The 16,947-nt window shown below is 37.7% G+C and overlaps 1 pseudogene; it reads left to right on the top strand.

Annotated features, from left to right (window-relative positions):
• Window positions 1-9,855: 9,855 nt before the first annotated feature.
• LOC127667053 (small integral membrane protein 20-like) lies at window positions 9,856-10,056 on the top strand (annotated as a pseudogene).
• Window positions 10,057-16,947: the final 6,891 nt, after the last annotated feature.

Below are 16,947 nucleotides of genomic sequence, written 5' to 3'. Positions count from 1 at the left end.
ATTCAGTATTCTTAGGAAAATCTTATGAATATGTGATTTTGAAATAATAAAGAATCTGAAAGACAGCAGAACAACAAAAATTGATTTTTGCTAATTTACATTTTTCTTTTTAAACTGTCATCATCTAAGCTCTTTCAGCTCCATTTGGCATTTAATAATAGCTTTATATTTAGGAATTATAATGAAATGCTAATTTAGAGATTTTTTTTTCTTGTGCTGGGGATTGAACTTAGGACCTCATGCATCGTAGGTAAGTAATTTTATATAGTAATATAGTAAATGATATAATTCCAAAATGTTATATGCATATGTTTTTATTTCTAGATGTTGGATACATCCAACATCTGGATAAATTGGATTACAAAAAAACTATTTAGACAGGTGTCTTAGTCAGGGTTTCTATTCCTGTACAAACATCATGACCAAGAAGCAAGTTGGGGAGGAAAGGGTTTATTGAGTTTACACTTCCACGTTGCAGTTCATCACTAAAGGAAGTCAGGACTGGAACTCAAGCAGGTCAGGAAGCAGGAGCTGATGCAGAGGCCATGGAGGAATGTTTCTTACTGGCTTGCTTCCCCTGGCTTGCTCAGCCTGCTCTCTTATAGAACCCAAGAGCACCAGCCCAAAGGTAGTACCACCCACAAGGGGCCCTCCCCACTTGATCACTAATTGAGAAAATGCCTCACAGCTGGATCTCATGGAGGCACTTCCCCAACTAAAGCTTTCTCTGTGATAATTCCAGCCTGTGTCAAGTTGACACACAAAACTAGCCAGTACAACAGGCATACTGACATACCTTTAATCTCAGCATTGGGAGGCAGAGGTAAGCATACTGCTGTGAGTGGATGCCAGCCTGGTCTGCATAATAAGTTCCAAGACAACCTGGGCATGTAGAGGCATGTCTCAAAAAAACAAAAACCAAAACAAACCCCAAACCCAACCAAATAAACAAACTAATATTCAATGCTAACTCGAATTATTTTTTTTTATTGAGATGGCATTTCCTATAGCTCCTCTTGTCATCAAATTTACTAGTCCTTTAACTTCTTGAGTACTTGAACAATAGCTGAGGTATGTTAATTGAAACCCAGGTTCTCATTTATGCTAAGCAAATATTCTACCAATAGACCTATATCTTCACTCCTGAGAATATTTTAATAACTTATGTTGTAGATAACTTATTTTAATTTGCTGTATTAAAACTAATACTCTATAAATCTAGCTATTCATTTTTGATATATTTTTATAAACATAATAATTGCCCAGGTATATGAGAATTCTAAACTTATTATTTTGTTCTGTTCTCTTATATAAGTCACAGTTTTCTTGTTTACTTTGTTTAAACTTTAAAAATAAACAAGTAATATTTTTGAAATATTACTTTAAAAATAAAAATACTTTTAATTATTTAAGGTTGTGGGGGGTGGAGGTGAAGATATAACTAAGTTATAAAGAGTACTTACTTGCCTAGAGCAGAAGGCCCATGCACAAAATAAAACATCATGGATTTTATTTTATTTATTTATTCATGCTTGCTCTCTTTGTTTGCTTCCTTACTGACTTTTGAGACGGTCTCATTCTATCCTCAGGCTGGCCTCAAAACCACTCATCTTCCTCCCTTAGCCCTTCTTTTATGTGCTTGGGATGCCTGCTTTTTAAAACATAAAAAAACTTGCCTGTCCTGAATCCTGAAGCTTAGGAGTAAGGTTAAAATAACCTACATTAAGAAAACAAGACCAAAAATAAACCCAACATGTGGAGGGCTGGGGATGTAGCTCCATAATTGCTTGCCTAACATACACAAAGCTCTGTGCTTCATCCTAGCACCACATAAACCAGGTCTGGTGGTGGTATGTGTGTAGAATCCTAGCACTGAGGTGGTAGAAGCAGAAGGATCACAAGTTTAAGGTGATCTTCAGCTATATGGGGATGTGAGACCAGCCTGGGATATGTGAGACTTTCTCAAGATAAAAAAAAAATTATGTGCCCAGGCTGGTTACTTCTCTTGCTGTTGCTTCCCAAGTGTTTACCACCATGCTCAGCACTTAAGTTTTTTATTTTATTTGCTTATCCAGGTTTGCTTATTTTAATACTTAATGGTTATTTGCCTGCATGCATGTCTATTAACCACTTGTATGCCAGCTGCTTGTAGAGACCAGAAGAGTCATCATTGAGGTGCTGGTAATAGAACCCATATTTTTGAGAAGAGCAACCAGTGATCTTAACTTCTGAGCCATCTTTTCAGCCCCCACTCCTCACTCACCACTCGTATTTTAGACAATATATATCTTTTAGGGAAAGATTATGTATAAAATACCTTCCTAGATATAATACTAAAAAATTGAGTAACTTTTTAATGACTGCTTTGAAGCTACCTGAACAAGAGATAATTCTGCAGAGAAGAGCCAACAATTTTGTAGAGAAGGAGGTATTGTCTTCTGTTGTAAATTCCAAGATTAGATAAAAGAAATAGACAATAGGATCAATAGACTTATGTGACAAGTCTGTTTCACTTTCTACTTTCTACCAATTATCCTTTTCTAGCAAGATAGAAACAGAAATTACACTAATTTCTATCTATAGCCAATCTAAGCTTAGTCCCTTTTTGTGCCTTCTAAATAATGTAGAAAATGTCATAAGTGCTGAGAACAATGTCTTGTGTTTCCATGATTTCATGAAAATCACCAAAATCTATTAGGATTTAAAATTTGTTATTTCATTGACTCAGATATGATAAAGATAGGTATCCTGTACTTAAAACATTAAGATTAGTTATGTTTTAGATTTGAAAAGTGGGGATTTGTAGTGGTCAGGCTGTATAGTATTTGTAGACTTTCCTGGGTCAAGATTCTTTTTTTTAAAATTAAATATAGTCTTTATTTACATTTCCAATGTTATCCCCTTTCCTGGTTTCTCCTGGAAAATTCCCTAACCCACCCCTCCCTCCCCCTGCTCACCAATCTACCCACTCCCTCTTCCCTGTCCTTGCATTCCCCTATACTGGGGCATCTAGCCTTCTTAAAACCAAGGGCCTTTCCTCCCTTTGATGTCCAACAAGGCCATCATCTGCTGCATATACATCTGGAGCCCTGGGTCCCTCCATGTATACTCTTTGGTTGATGGTTTAGTCCCTGAGAGCTCTGGGGCTAGTGGGTGGTTCATATTGTTTCTCCTCCTATGGAGGATGCAAACCTCTTCAGCTCCTTGGATCCTTTCTCTAGCTCCTCCATTGGGGAGCCTGTGCTCAGTTCAAAGGTTGGTTGAGAGTGTCCCCCTCTGTATTTGTCATACACTGGCAGAACCTCCCAGGTGACAGCTGTATCAGGCTTCTGTCAGCAAGCACTTGTTGGCATCACAACAAGTTAGGTAATGTTCCTTCTGTTTCTATTTTGTGGAATAGTTTGTAGAGTATTGGTGTTAGGTCTTCTTTGAAGGTCTGATAGAATTCTGCACTAAAACCATTCGGTCCTGTGATTTTTTTGGTTGGGAGACTTTCAATGACTTCATCTGTTTCTTTAGGGGTTATGCGACTGTTTAGATTGTCTATCTGGTCTGGATTTAACTTGATTTGGTATCTGTCTAGAAATTTGTTCATTTCCTCCAGATTTTCCAGTTGTGTTGATTATAGGCTTTTGTAGTAGGGTCTGATGATTTTTTAAATTTCCTCAGTTTCTGTTGTTATATATCTCCCTTTTCATTTCTGATTTTTGTCAATTTGGATACTGTCTCTGTGCCCTCTCGTTAGTCTGGTTAAGGGTTTGTCTGTCTTGTTGATTTTCTCAAAGAACCTGCTCTTGGTTTTGTTGATTTGTATAGTTCTTTTTGTTTCTACTTGGTTGATTTCACCCCTGAGTTTGATGATTTCCTGCTGTCTACTCCTCTTGGGTGTATTAGCTTTTTTCTGGTCTAGAGCTTTCAGGTGTGCTGTTAAGCTGCTAGTGTATGCTCTCTCCAGTTAATTTTTTCAAGACACTCAGATCTGTGAGTTTTCCTTTTAGCACTGCTTTCATTGTGGCCCATAAGTTTGGGTATGTTGGCCTTTATTTTCATTAGATTCCAAAAAGTCTTTGATGTCTTTCCTTATTTTTTCCTTCACCAAGATATCATTAAGTAGAACATTGTTCAGCTTCCATATGTATGTGGGCTTTCTGTTGTTTTTGTTGCTGTTGAAGACTAGCCTTAATCTGTAGTGATCTGATAGGAGGCATGGTATTATTTCGTTCTTCTTATATCTGTTGAGGTCTGTTTTGTAACCAATTATATGATCAGTTTTGGAGAAAGTACAATGAGGTGCTGAGAAGAAGGTATATTCTTTTCATTTAGGATGAAATGTTTTGTAGATATCTGGTAAAATCCATTTGGTCCATAACTTCTCTTAGTTTTACTGTGTCTCTGTTTAGTTTGTGTTTCCCTGGACTGTCCATTGATGAGAGCGGGGTGTTGAAGTCACCCATAATTTTTGTGTGAGGTGCAATGTGTACTTTGAGCTTTAGTAAAGTGGTTTTTTTGTTGTTGTTTTAATGAATGTGGGTGCCCTTCCATTTCAAGCATAGATGTTCAAATTTGATAGTTCTTCTTTGATGAGTATAAAGTGTCCTTCTGTGTCTTTTTTGGTGACTTTTGGTTGAATGTCGATTTTATTTGATATTAGAATGGCTGTTCTAGCTTGCTTCCTGTGACCATTTGCTTGGAAAATTGTTTTCAAACCTTTTACTCTGAGGTAGTATTTGTCTTTGACACTGCAGTGTATTTCCTGTATGCAGCAAAATTCTGGGTCCTGTTTACATATCCAGTCTGTTAGTCTATATCTTTATTGGGGAATTGAGTCCATTGATGTTAAGAGAGATTAAGTGCATTTGCACCAGGGAGCCAGGAGACTCCACAGCCTTCTGTGCATAGCCTGCCTGGAGAGAATATTCTCTGAGCAGAGCTTTCACTTCTGAGTGCAAAGGTGAGATCTCCACCTTCTCTCTCTGGAGGGGACCTGCTAGGAGCACATAGGACCTAAGATCAGTGGAGCAGCTAGGATGGAAGTCTTCCTGCTCATTTGTACCAGGGAGCCAGGAAACTCCACAGCCTTCTGTGCATAGCCTTCCAGGAGAGAAAGATCTCTCAGCAGTGCTTTCACTTTTGAACTCAGAGGAGTAAGGACACAGGCTTACAGGCCCATAGGAGGAACAAACTCCAGCCAGAGACAACAATACCAACTAGCACCAGAGATAACCAGATGGCGAAAGGCAAGCACAAGAACCCTACCAACAGAAACCAAGGCCACATGGCAACATTAGAACCCAGTTCTCCCACCACAACAAGTCCTGGATATCAGATAGAGGGCTTCAAGAAAGACGTAAATAACTCCCTTAAAGAAATATAGGATAACATTGGTCAACAGGTAAAAGCCCTTAAAGAAGAACCACAAAAATCCCTTAAAGAAATACAGGAGATCATGGGTCAACAGGCAGAAGCCCTTAAAGAAGAAACACAAAAATTCCTTAAAGAATGACAGGAAAACACAAACAATCAAATGAAGGAACTGAACAAAACCATCCAGGATCCAAAAGTAGAAGTAGAAAAAATAAAGAAATCACAAAGTGAGACATCTCTGGAGTTAGAAAACCTTGGAAAGAATTCAGGAGTCATAGATGCAAGCATCAATAACAAAATATAAGAGATGGAAGAAAGAACCTCAGATGCTGAAGATACCATAGAAAACATTGACTCAATAGTCAGAGAAAATGCAAAATGCATAAAGCTGGTAACCCAAAACATCCAGGAACTCCAGGACACAATAAAAAGACCAAACCTAAGTATTATAGGTATAGATGGGAGTGAGGATTTACATCCTAAAGGCCCAGTAAATATCTTCAACAAAGTTGTAGAAGAAAACTTCCCTAACCTAGAGAAAGAGATGACCATGAGCATACAAGAAGCCTTCAGAACTCCAAACAGACTGGACCAGAACAGAAGGTCCTCCCAGCACATAATAATCAAAACACCAAATTGACTAAACGAAAGAATATTAAAAGCAGTAAGGGGAAAAGGGCAAGTAACTTATAAAGGCAGACCTATCAGAATTACACCAGACTTCTCACCAGAGACGATGAAAGCTAGAAGATCCTGGGCAGACCTCATACAGACCCTAAAAGAACACAAATGCCAGCCCAAGCTATTATACCCAGCAAAACTCTCAATCATCATAGATGGAGAAACCAAGATATTCCATGATAAAACCAAATTTACACAATATCTGTTCACAAATCCATCCCTTCAAAGGATAATTGATGGAGAATGCCAACACAAGGAGGGAAACTACACCCTAGAAAAAGCAAGAAAGTAATCTTCTTCCAACAAATCCAAAAGAAGATAACCCACACAAACATAAAAATAACATCAAAAATAACAGTAAGCAACAATCACTATTCCCTAATATCTCTTAACAACAATGGACTCAACTCCCCAATAAAAAGATATAGACTAACAAATATTTCTCATGTAAATCTTCAATTTTATCAGAAAATGTTTATAATTCCCCTTTTAATTAATTTAGTAAATTTTTGTCTACCATTTTATCTGCATTATTTTTCATGATAATATTCAATTTTAATATGTCTTTCTATACACTTCCTCTATTTTATCAGAAATGTTTTCAATGTAAATCTTTGATTTTTATCATAAATGTTTCTAATTACACCTCCAATTAATTTAGAAAGTTTTATATCTACCATTTTATATGTAAAATTTTCTATGAAATAGTCAATTTTAATGTGTTTGTCTATTTATTTCTTGAATTTTACTGAGATATTTTCCATGTAAATCTTCAATGTTACCTGAAAAATGTTTATAATTCCACCTTCAATCAACTTAGAATTATCTTTATGCCTATCATTTTATCTATATAATTTCCATGATAATCTTTAATTTTAACATGTTTTTAATATATTTCTTCAATTTTATCAGAAATATTTTCCATGTAAATCTTCAAGTTTATCAGAAAATGTTTATAATTCCACTTTCAATCAACTTAGGACTACTTTTATATATCTATATAAAAATTTCCATGATAATCTTCAATTCTAACATGTTTTTCTACATTTTTCTACAATTTTATCAGAAATATTTTCCACATAAATCTTCAATTCTATCATACAACGTTTCTATCCCATATTTCAATTAATTTAGCAATGTTTTACATTGTCTACCACTTTACTCTTTAATTTTCTATGAAAATTGTCAATTTTAACGTGTTTATCTGAAATATTTTCCATGTAAATCTTTAATTTTTATCATAAAGTATTTTTATTTCCCTTTTCAATAAATAAATAAATAAAAGAGATATTAAGCAATAGTGATTATTGCTTCCATTTATTTTTGATGTTATTTTTATGTTTGTGTGGTTATCTTCTTTTGGGTTTGTTGAAAGAAGATTTCTTTCTTTCTTTTTCTAGGGTTTAGTTTCCCTTCTTGTGTTGGCGTTTTCCATGTATTATCCTTTGTAGAGCTGGAGTTGTGGAAAGATATTGTGTAAATTTGGCTTTATCATGGAATATCTTGGATTCTTCATCTATGGTAGTTGAGAGTTTTGCTGGGTATAACAGTCTGGGCTGGCATTTGTGTTCTTTTAGGGTCTCTTAGGGTCCTGTATATTTTCCCAGGATCTTCTAGCTTTCATCGTCTCTGGTAAGAAGTCTGGTGTAATTCTGATAGGTCTACCTTTGTATGTTACTTGACCTTTTTCCTTTACTGTTTTTAATATTCTTTGTTTGGTACATTTGGTATTTTGATTATTATGTGATGGGAGGAATTTCTATTCTGGTCCAGTCTGTTTGGAGTTATATAGGCTTCTTTGATGTTCATTGGCATCTCTTTGTTTAGGTTATAATAGTTTTCTTCTATAATTTTGTTGAAGGTATTTACTGGCCCTTTAAGTTGGAAATCTTTGCTCCCTTCTATACCTATCATCTGTATTCTCATTGTGTCTTGCATTTCCTGGATGTTTTGGCTTACAAGCTTTTTGCATTTGATATCTTTAGCACCTGAGATTTTTCTATCTCTTGTATTCTGTTGATGCTTGCATCTGTGACTCCTGATTCCTTTACAAGGTTTTCTATCTCAAGAGTTGTCTTCCTTTGTGATTTCTTTATTGTTTCTACTTCCATTTTTAGATCCTGGATGGTTTTGTTCAGTTCTTTCACTTTTTTTGTGTTTTCCTGTAATTCTTTAAGGGATTTTTGTGTTTCCTCTATAAGGGCTTCTACCTGTTGCCCCATGTTCTCCTGTAATTCTTTAAGGGAGTTATTTATGTACTTCTTGAAGTCTTCTATCAGCATCATGAGATGTGATTTTAAATCTAGATCTTGTTTTTCCAGTCTGTTTGGGTATTCAAGGCTTGCTGTTGTGGGAGAACTGTGTTCAGATGATGCCATGTTGCCTTGGTTTCTGTTGGTAATATTCTTGTGTTTGTCTTTTACCATCTGGTTATCTCTGATATTAGCTGCTCTTGCTGTCTCTGACTGTGGCTTATCGGTCCTTCAAGCCTATGTATCTGTACTCCTGGGAGACCTGTTTTCTCTGTGAGGCATTTAGGTATGGAGAGCTGTGATACAGGGTAAGGTCAGGTGTACAGACAGAAACCAGAAGGATCCTGTTCCCAGCTGATACTTGGTTCCTGTGTCCTAATTGCTCTGGGCAGGTCCTTCTTTGGCCAGGAATTTGAAGAGAGGTGGCGGTCTTACCTGTGTACACTCCTGGGAGACCAGCTCTCTTGTGTTATTTGTGTATGTAGCTCTTTGGCCCAGGATCAGCTCTGGGTGCAGACAGAAATTGGAAGACTCCTGTCCCAGGCTGCTCCTGGGCTCTTGTGTCCTCAGGTTTTTGGGCTGGTTCCTCTGAGCAACAGGGGTGGTCCTACCTGTGCTCTCTGACTCTCCACACTCCTGGGAGGTTAGGTACCTCCCTCTGCCACCTGTGAAACAATAGGATAGAGGCTACTTAAGGGCAGTTCAGGTTGAAAGAGGATGAATGTTGTGTGTATATGGCAGTTTTACTAGGAGAGTTTTACAGAAACAGGTAAAGATAGAATGATCCAGAGAATGAGAAAGCCAGGAGATTAGAACATATTACCAAAGTTAGTACAAAGCCAAGCAATTCAGTCAGAAACAGAGAAAAGCTAGATTGAATTAGTCAGCTTGGAGGATTAAGTGATATGTAGAGTAGAAGCTTCCATTCTGAGGAATAGAATAGAGACAGAGATGCCCTGCCCTTGACCCAAGTTGTGTATTCAAACAGTTTGGGTATGGCTTTCATCTCATTCCATCATCTGAGGAAATAAAAGCACCATTTGCAATTAATGATGAGAATGTAGATGTTTCTTCTAATATCCAGAGCTTTGCAAATGTGTCTCATCATTCTCATTCAGCATCATATTTAATGTAACGTGATGGTTTATATTTACTTGGCTCAAGGAGTGGAGCTATTTGTCAGTGTGGCCTCATTTGGGTACTGTGGCTTTGTTGGAGTTAATGTGTCATTGTGGGTGTGGGTGTGGGCTTTAATACCCTAGACCTACCTGCCTGGACATGAGTATTCTGCCAGCATCCTTCAGATGAAGACATAGAACTCTCAGCACCTCCTGTACCATGCCTATCTGAATATGCTATGTTCCCACCTTGATGATACTGGACTGAACTTCTAAACCTGTAAGCCAGCTCCAATTAAATGTTGTAGTCATAAGACTTGTCTTGGTCATGATATCTGTTCACAGCAGTAAAACCCTAATAAAAATGCTATAAAGGAGGCTGGGAATCGGGTTTCTGAGAGTGCCAGGCCTTTGTCGGCCCTGATGTCCCCTTTCTCACCATGGTCTTGGCCTGGAACCTGCGCCTATCGCTCATATTCAGAGGCTTCATCTGCACCGCCTTCTACCCCATCTACTTCCAGCCCCGTATGCGGCTGGAGGAATACCAGAAGGAACAGGCTGTAAATCGAGCTGGTATTGTCTAGGAAGATGTGCATACACCAGGGTTCAAAGTATGGTTTGATCTATTTGGCAGGAAATGAAGCTATTAGCAAGTCTGATGAGGAGAGCGGACATCTTCGTTCTGTGCACTCTGCAGTAGGGACAATAGATGGCTCACTGTGACAGCATGGCTGGAGAGGGAACTCTCATGCTGCTGATAGAGACTGTGTGCAGACAGTGCTTCCCTTAACTCCCTGGAGAACCTGAGCAAATGACACCATTAGGAAGTGTCTTGTGGCTCCATTGACTTTGCAGGAGTAGAGTCAGCCTGCAAGGCTGTTTGTGGAAGATCTGCTGCTCATGCAGTCTTTATCACTTCCAAGCTGTGATGTGAACACAAACAGCCTGTGGGCTGACACCTTCTGAATAAGCAAATGGCCTAGCCAAGATGCCTCACAGGGCTCTTTGAGGATGTTTCAGTTGATAAAGCTGTTTGAAAACAGGATCCTTGGCACTGTTAAGAGAATATACACTGCTCAGTGTAACCATCTCATTGAAAGTCACTGTGTGTGGAAGTAAATAGGAAGCAAGTCACACTAGACTATACCACACACAGTAGAATCCATCGTGAGGCTGCGGGTATTAAAATGGTTTCTCTTAAAAAAAAAAAAAAAAGAAATGCAATAAGACAAAAATCCTAGGAATCAAGAAAACCCCTTTGTAGTGGCTATTCCTGGTTGTCAACTTGACTATATCTGGAATGAACTACAATCTAGAATTGGAAGGCTCACCTATGATCCTAATTTGGAGGCTCAGAGATATAAGTTTCTGACCCGGATCTTAGCATGGAGACCTTGAAGCATAGTGGCTAAGACAAGGAGATCTCCGAGTTTAAGATCATTTGGGATTAAAGGCATGGATGCACACACCTTTAATCTGGGCCACACCCTCTACTGGAGACCTACAGCCTTTAATCTGGGCTACACCCTCTGCTGGAGATATATAAGGACTTTGGAAGAAGGAAGATTCTCTCTCACTCTTCCTTGCCTGCTTGCTTCGTGGGACTGAGAAGCTGCTAGATCCTTGGACTTCCATCCACAGCTGCTGCTGATCATTGTTTGGGAGTTGGACTATAGACTGTAAGTCATTGACAAATTCCCTAACTATATAAAGACTATCCATACATTCTGTGACTCTAGAGAACCCAAACTAATACACCCTTGAAACAAAATTCATTTATACTTAGATTGTACAGTACATAAATTCATAATGTCTAAAATTTAATTTCCTCTATATTATCAGTAAATACTTAGAATTTTAAGCTTAAAAAACTTGTATCAGTATTTCAAATTTAAAATGATATGATGGTTATTCTCAATGACCTGGGAATCTAGAGTCATCAATGCTATGTATTCCTGTGGAAATATCTATTAGATTATTTGATGTACCACTATTAGTGGCACTGTTGCTTGCAATGAGATCCTATACCTTATAAAAAGGAGGAGCTGAGGGCCAATGAGTAAAAGTATGGACTGTCAAACCCAAGAACCTGAGTTTAATCCCTGGATACCACATGTTGGAGGGAAGAAGCCATCTCAGGAAAGCTGCTCTTCAACACACATATATATATATATATATGTTTACACTTAACCACCGAGCCATCTCTACAGCCCCCTTCTGAGGCATTTTCTAATCAGGGTCCTTCCTATCTGATGTCTTGTGTCAAGTTGACAAAACTAGCCAGTACAACTCTGAAGAAAAATCTGTATTGCACTGGCTCATTAAGATATTTTGAGATATATTTGTCTGTAACTCTCAGATCTGATACCATCACACAGTCATACAAGTAGGCAATGCACAAATGCATATAAAATAAAAATAAATGAATTATTTTTATAAACATATTTTCAATAAAATCCTATCCACTGCATACTCCATCTTGTGAAGATCCAAACTGATTTGCTTTTTAAAAAACGACTAACAGCCAAGGAGTGTGTTTTTCCATGGTTAGCATACAGAAACTGGTAGTGCAGTCCAAGAGGCCAGGCTACATACTCTAAAAGCTTTCCGCCCAGTGACAAACTTCTAGTCAACCCATAGCTCCGGAGCCTTTCCAAACAATGCTACTAGCTGTGTACCAACTGAGTCTATAAGGCATAGTTTTCATTCAGAGCACCACAGTAGGCATGGATGATGCAAGACTGAGTGGACCATGAAGTCTTTCACAATGCTTTCAGAGGAACTGAGAGAAGGTAATGTATGGTAGGGTCAGAGTTCCTACAAAGATGGCTTTTAGAAGTTATTGTGTGAAAGTGAAGCCAAATTGCAATAGCAGACCTCACCTCCCTAGGATGTTGGAAATGGCTATAATCATGGACCATCTTCCAGGAATGCTGCAGTAGAATAGAGACAACAAAAGTAGCAGGACTAGAGAAGCAGAACTATGTTCATCCTTTGGAGCATAATTAATTTCATCACAAAACCCTGATGATAGACATAGAACTTCAGGATTTGTTTGCCTTGCTGGATTTTGGTCTGATTATTTCTTGCTATGTCCTGATTCATGCATTTTTTGATAGGAATGACTACTCTGTCATTGTATGTCCCCCATCCCCCACCCCAAGAGCTCACAGTTAAGAGATTACTTTGAGTTTTAGATGAGATATGGACTTTGGACTTAAGCAGTTGGAATTGATAAAGATTTGAGGGACTTTCGAAGTTGGCCAATATTCTGCATTTTTAAATAAACACAGGATTTTGCAAACCAGGAGTGAAAAGTGTATGTGTGTGTGTGTGTGTGTGTGTGTGTGTGTGTGAGAGAGAGAGAGAGAGAGAGAGAGAGAGAGAGAGAAACAGACAGACAGACAGAGATAGAGAGGGTATAGATAGGAGGAATTAGAATCTTACTTGCTATGTAGATCCAAATGGCCTCAAATTCAGAGTGCCTCTGCCTCCTGAGTCCTAGAATTAAAGTAGACCACCAGACTGGCTAAGGTTATGACTTGAAATGATGCATTTGTATGTCAGATTGATAAGGGGTTTAAATTCAATGGCTAATTAATCTCCTTTGTTATCTTGGTAAGATCTTGAATCACCTGGGAGAAAGGCCTCTGGGCAAGCTTATAGGGCAAGCTTATAGGGTGAACTAAACTGTTAGGATCCATCCATGATGGGTGGCACCTGGCTGATGTATTGTACTATATAAAAAAGGAGACAGTGATCTCAACATAAGAATTCATTGTTCTCTGCTTCTTGGCTGAATACAGTGTGACTCATTGCTTCAACCTCCTGCTGCTGTAATTTCTCTGAAATGATGGACTTTAAACTGTGAGCCAATTAACTTTGTTCATTAAGTTACTTTTGTCAGGGTATTTTATCAGAACTATAGGAAAAGTAACTAAGTCATAAGTCCTAATGAAATATGTGAAATGTTTGTGTAAACAAAGCACAAACATATGATAAAAGAAATCCAAGATCTAAGTAAATGGACGTATATTCATAAATAAGAAGTTATACTGTTATTTTATCTATAGGTCCAATTCCATAACAATAAAAATCCTAGCAAGTTATTTTTGAGATCCTGATAACCAACTCTTAAGTTTTTATGGAAAGAGAAAATACTCAGAATAGCTTCAAAAATGTAAAACAAACAGAAAATAATTGGAGGGTAAAAGTTGGTTAAAATATCAGGTTGAAGATCACAGAAAAATATGAAGAGATGTCAAATATGCATCTGAAAAGATGCTCAGTATTATGTCTTTAGAAAACTTTGAGGGAATCAGTAAAACACACTTCTATGTGTATCTGCCTCTTCAAGAGGTTATTCAGAGAGGATTAGTAAAGAGACAGGAAAGACCTCCTTGAAGTTTGGTAGCACTCCCAATAGGCCAGGAGCCTAGATGCACTTGGAAGAAGGAGGAAGCCTAGGAACATAGGAATATCTATGTTCCAGGAGAAAATATGAGATAGCCAAATGAAGGCCAGAAGAGCAGTAGGTGTTGCCATTTAACCAAACAGGCACTAACTATTCTTTAAAATCTTTTATAACAAGCAATATTTTGCTCTTTGTAGTAATATAGTCCTCTTCACTGGGAAGTATGCACTTGAAAAGAATTCACTGAAGCTAGAGAGATTAGATTGCTCATTAGTTATGAGCATTGGCTGCTCTTTCAGAGAAGCTGGGTTCAATTCTCAGCACCCACATGACAGCTTACATCTGTCTGCAACTCCAGTTCAAGGTCTTCTGACATTCATATAGACATACAGGCAGGCAAAATACCAATGAACTTTTAAAAGTATATATTCAAAAAAGAATTCATACTATGGTTATTGTCTTTTGCTTTCTGTTACTGCAATGAAGACCATGACCAAAATCAACTGTGGAGGAAAGAGTTTATCGGCTTAATGCTACCAGCTCACTGCCAAATCACTGAGGGAAGCCAAGGTAGGAATTCAGGCAGGGCAGGAATCTGCAGGCAAGGACTCAAGCAGAGCCCTGCTTACTGCTGTGTTCTTCCTGTCTTGCTCAGTTTACATTTTTATACTCATCAGGACCACCTGCCCAGGAATGGCACAATCCAAAGGGTCCTTCCACATCAACCATCATTGGAAAAAGAAAGAAAGAAAAAGAAAATGAAATAAAAATGTCCCAGAGGCCTTCCCACAGGCCAGTATGATGGGTGTATTTTCCAAATCAAGTTGTTTTTTTTTTTCCTTGATGACTGAATGGTTTTGAGTTAGACAAAACAAAACCCCCAGAATAAAACTAACCAGTACAGTTATCTTGACAAACTGAGTTGACTGTGTGACTATCTCTAGAAAATGTCACCACAATATAATTTTTATTCAGTTAGAGCTTACAAGGATGCTTAGTTCTCAGGGAAAATAGTATTGCTCCTAATGAAGAGTACTGCATTCCTACAAAGCAAGAACAAAGCATTGCATGTTATAAAAGGTTCTAAAGAGTAGAGAAACATATAAATTGAACATAGTAATCATTACTAATATTCTGAGGACTGAAAGCAAAGCCTAACTGTAGTATACTAAAACTCTATCTATAGCAAAAATAACTTAGAAAGAGTAACAGAAACGAATGGGAAAATATATATATCAAGCAAATGGAAATTGTTTACCATTCTAAATTTGCATATTATATCTTACTGAGATTATAGACTTTAGTATTTTAAATAAAGTCCTTTATAATTTACAAATACCTTCTACTAATCTGTGTCTATTTACTTAATGAGAGATATTATTGGGAAATAATGGCTAATTAATTCTTTATTTTAATATTACATGTAATAATACAGATAGAAAGGTGTCATTATGTATAATTTTGTAGATACAAGTATTTTCCTTTTGGGGGTGAGGGTGACAGGATTTTTTTGTGTATCCCTGGCCATCTTTGAAGTCAGTGTGTAGACTAGGCTGTTCTCAACTCAGATCCAGCTGCTTCTGCCTCCCAAGTGTTTCCTGTAGTGTTCAGGATTCAATCCAGTGCTTCATACATGTGGTTTAGTGTTCTACTAGTGAGTTACATCAGCAGACCTGATGGCAAGACATTAATATAGGATGGAGAAATGAGGTAGAACCTACAGATTCAAGAGATTTTAGGGGATGCAGGTTGAAAGAAATGTGGTCAAAATACACAATATTTCAGTTAGAATTAATAAGTTCAGGAGATCTGGTTATGATAATAATGTATTATATACGTGAAAATTCCTAAGCAAATGGTTTATAATATTTTATCAAAAAGAAACATAAGTATGTACATTAATACATATACTAACTATCTTGATTTGCCTTTTAAATTTTGTTATTTTTGCTGTCCTGAGTATCAAATCTAGAGCCTTATATATTAGGCAAACATTCTATGTACTGGCTAGTTTCGTGTGTCAACTTGACACAGGCTGGAGTTATCACAGAGAAAGGAGTTTCAGTTGTGGAGGTGCCACAACTGTGGAGGGGATCCAGTTGTGGGGCATTTTCTCAGTTAGTGATCAGGTGGGGAGGGACCCTTGTGGGTCGTACCACCTTTGGGCTGGTGCCCTTGAGTTCTATAAGAGAGCAGGCTGAGCAAGCCAGGGGAAGCAAGCCAGTAAGAAACATCCCTCTATGGCCTCTGCATCAGCTCCTGCTTCCTGACCTGCTTGAGTTCCAGTCCTGACTTCCTTTAGTGATGAACTGCAACGTGGAAGTGTAAGCTCAATAAACCCTTTCCTCCCCAACTTGCTTCTTGGTCATGATGTTTGTGCAGGAATAGAAACCCTGACTAAGACATTCTATCATTAAACCACACCCTAAACTTAAGTAGCTTGTTTTAATCATTTTTACCATGTATATGGATGGCTATCAGTTTACATGCCATAAATATTATGTAAATAATATAAAGGGAGACATTTACATCATAAAAAGCTTTCAGATAGAACACAGCACCAAGAACTTGACTTTTCTCTGGGTAACTAGTGTTCTAATTTAACCTAAGGTTTACTAATAGAACCTAGTATAGTACATGCCTACAATACTAGCTGTTGAAAGTCGTATGCAGGGAAGTTACAAGTTTGATTGCAGCCCATGTTATATAGACTACTCTGGTCCAATGGGAGGCATCTCACAAAAAAGAAATCAAGGTTTACTGGACAAGTAGATATCAGAGATAGAGCAGCAAATTTAGGTGTTCTTCATCATGTTTATAATTCTAGCACGTTTGAAGCTAAAGCAGGAGATTGCCATGAGTTCAAGGATAGTGTCTGGGTTTGGCAACCTGAGGGAGACTGTCTCAGAACACACAGGTTTGTGTGTGAAGATAATAGCATAGTACAATGTATACCTTTAATTCCATTAAAAAGATAATGACTTTGTGAGGAGAAATTTGAGTATTGCTACTTGGTTACTCAAAGAAATTATCATTGCTTTAAGTGTAACAGTAATGTACTGGTGCTTAAAATGTAGTCCTCATATTTTAGAAATATTGGAGTACTTAGTGAAGTCAA

Source organism: Apodemus sylvaticus, chromosome 16 (assembly GCF_947179515.1).
Source record: "Apodemus sylvaticus chromosome 16, mApoSyl1.1, whole genome shotgun sequence".
NCBI lineage: Eukaryota > Metazoa > Chordata > Mammalia > Rodentia > Muridae > Apodemus > Apodemus sylvaticus.
Note: the sequence above shows the minus strand (reverse complement) of the source record. Positions and strands in the feature narration are given on the sequence as shown.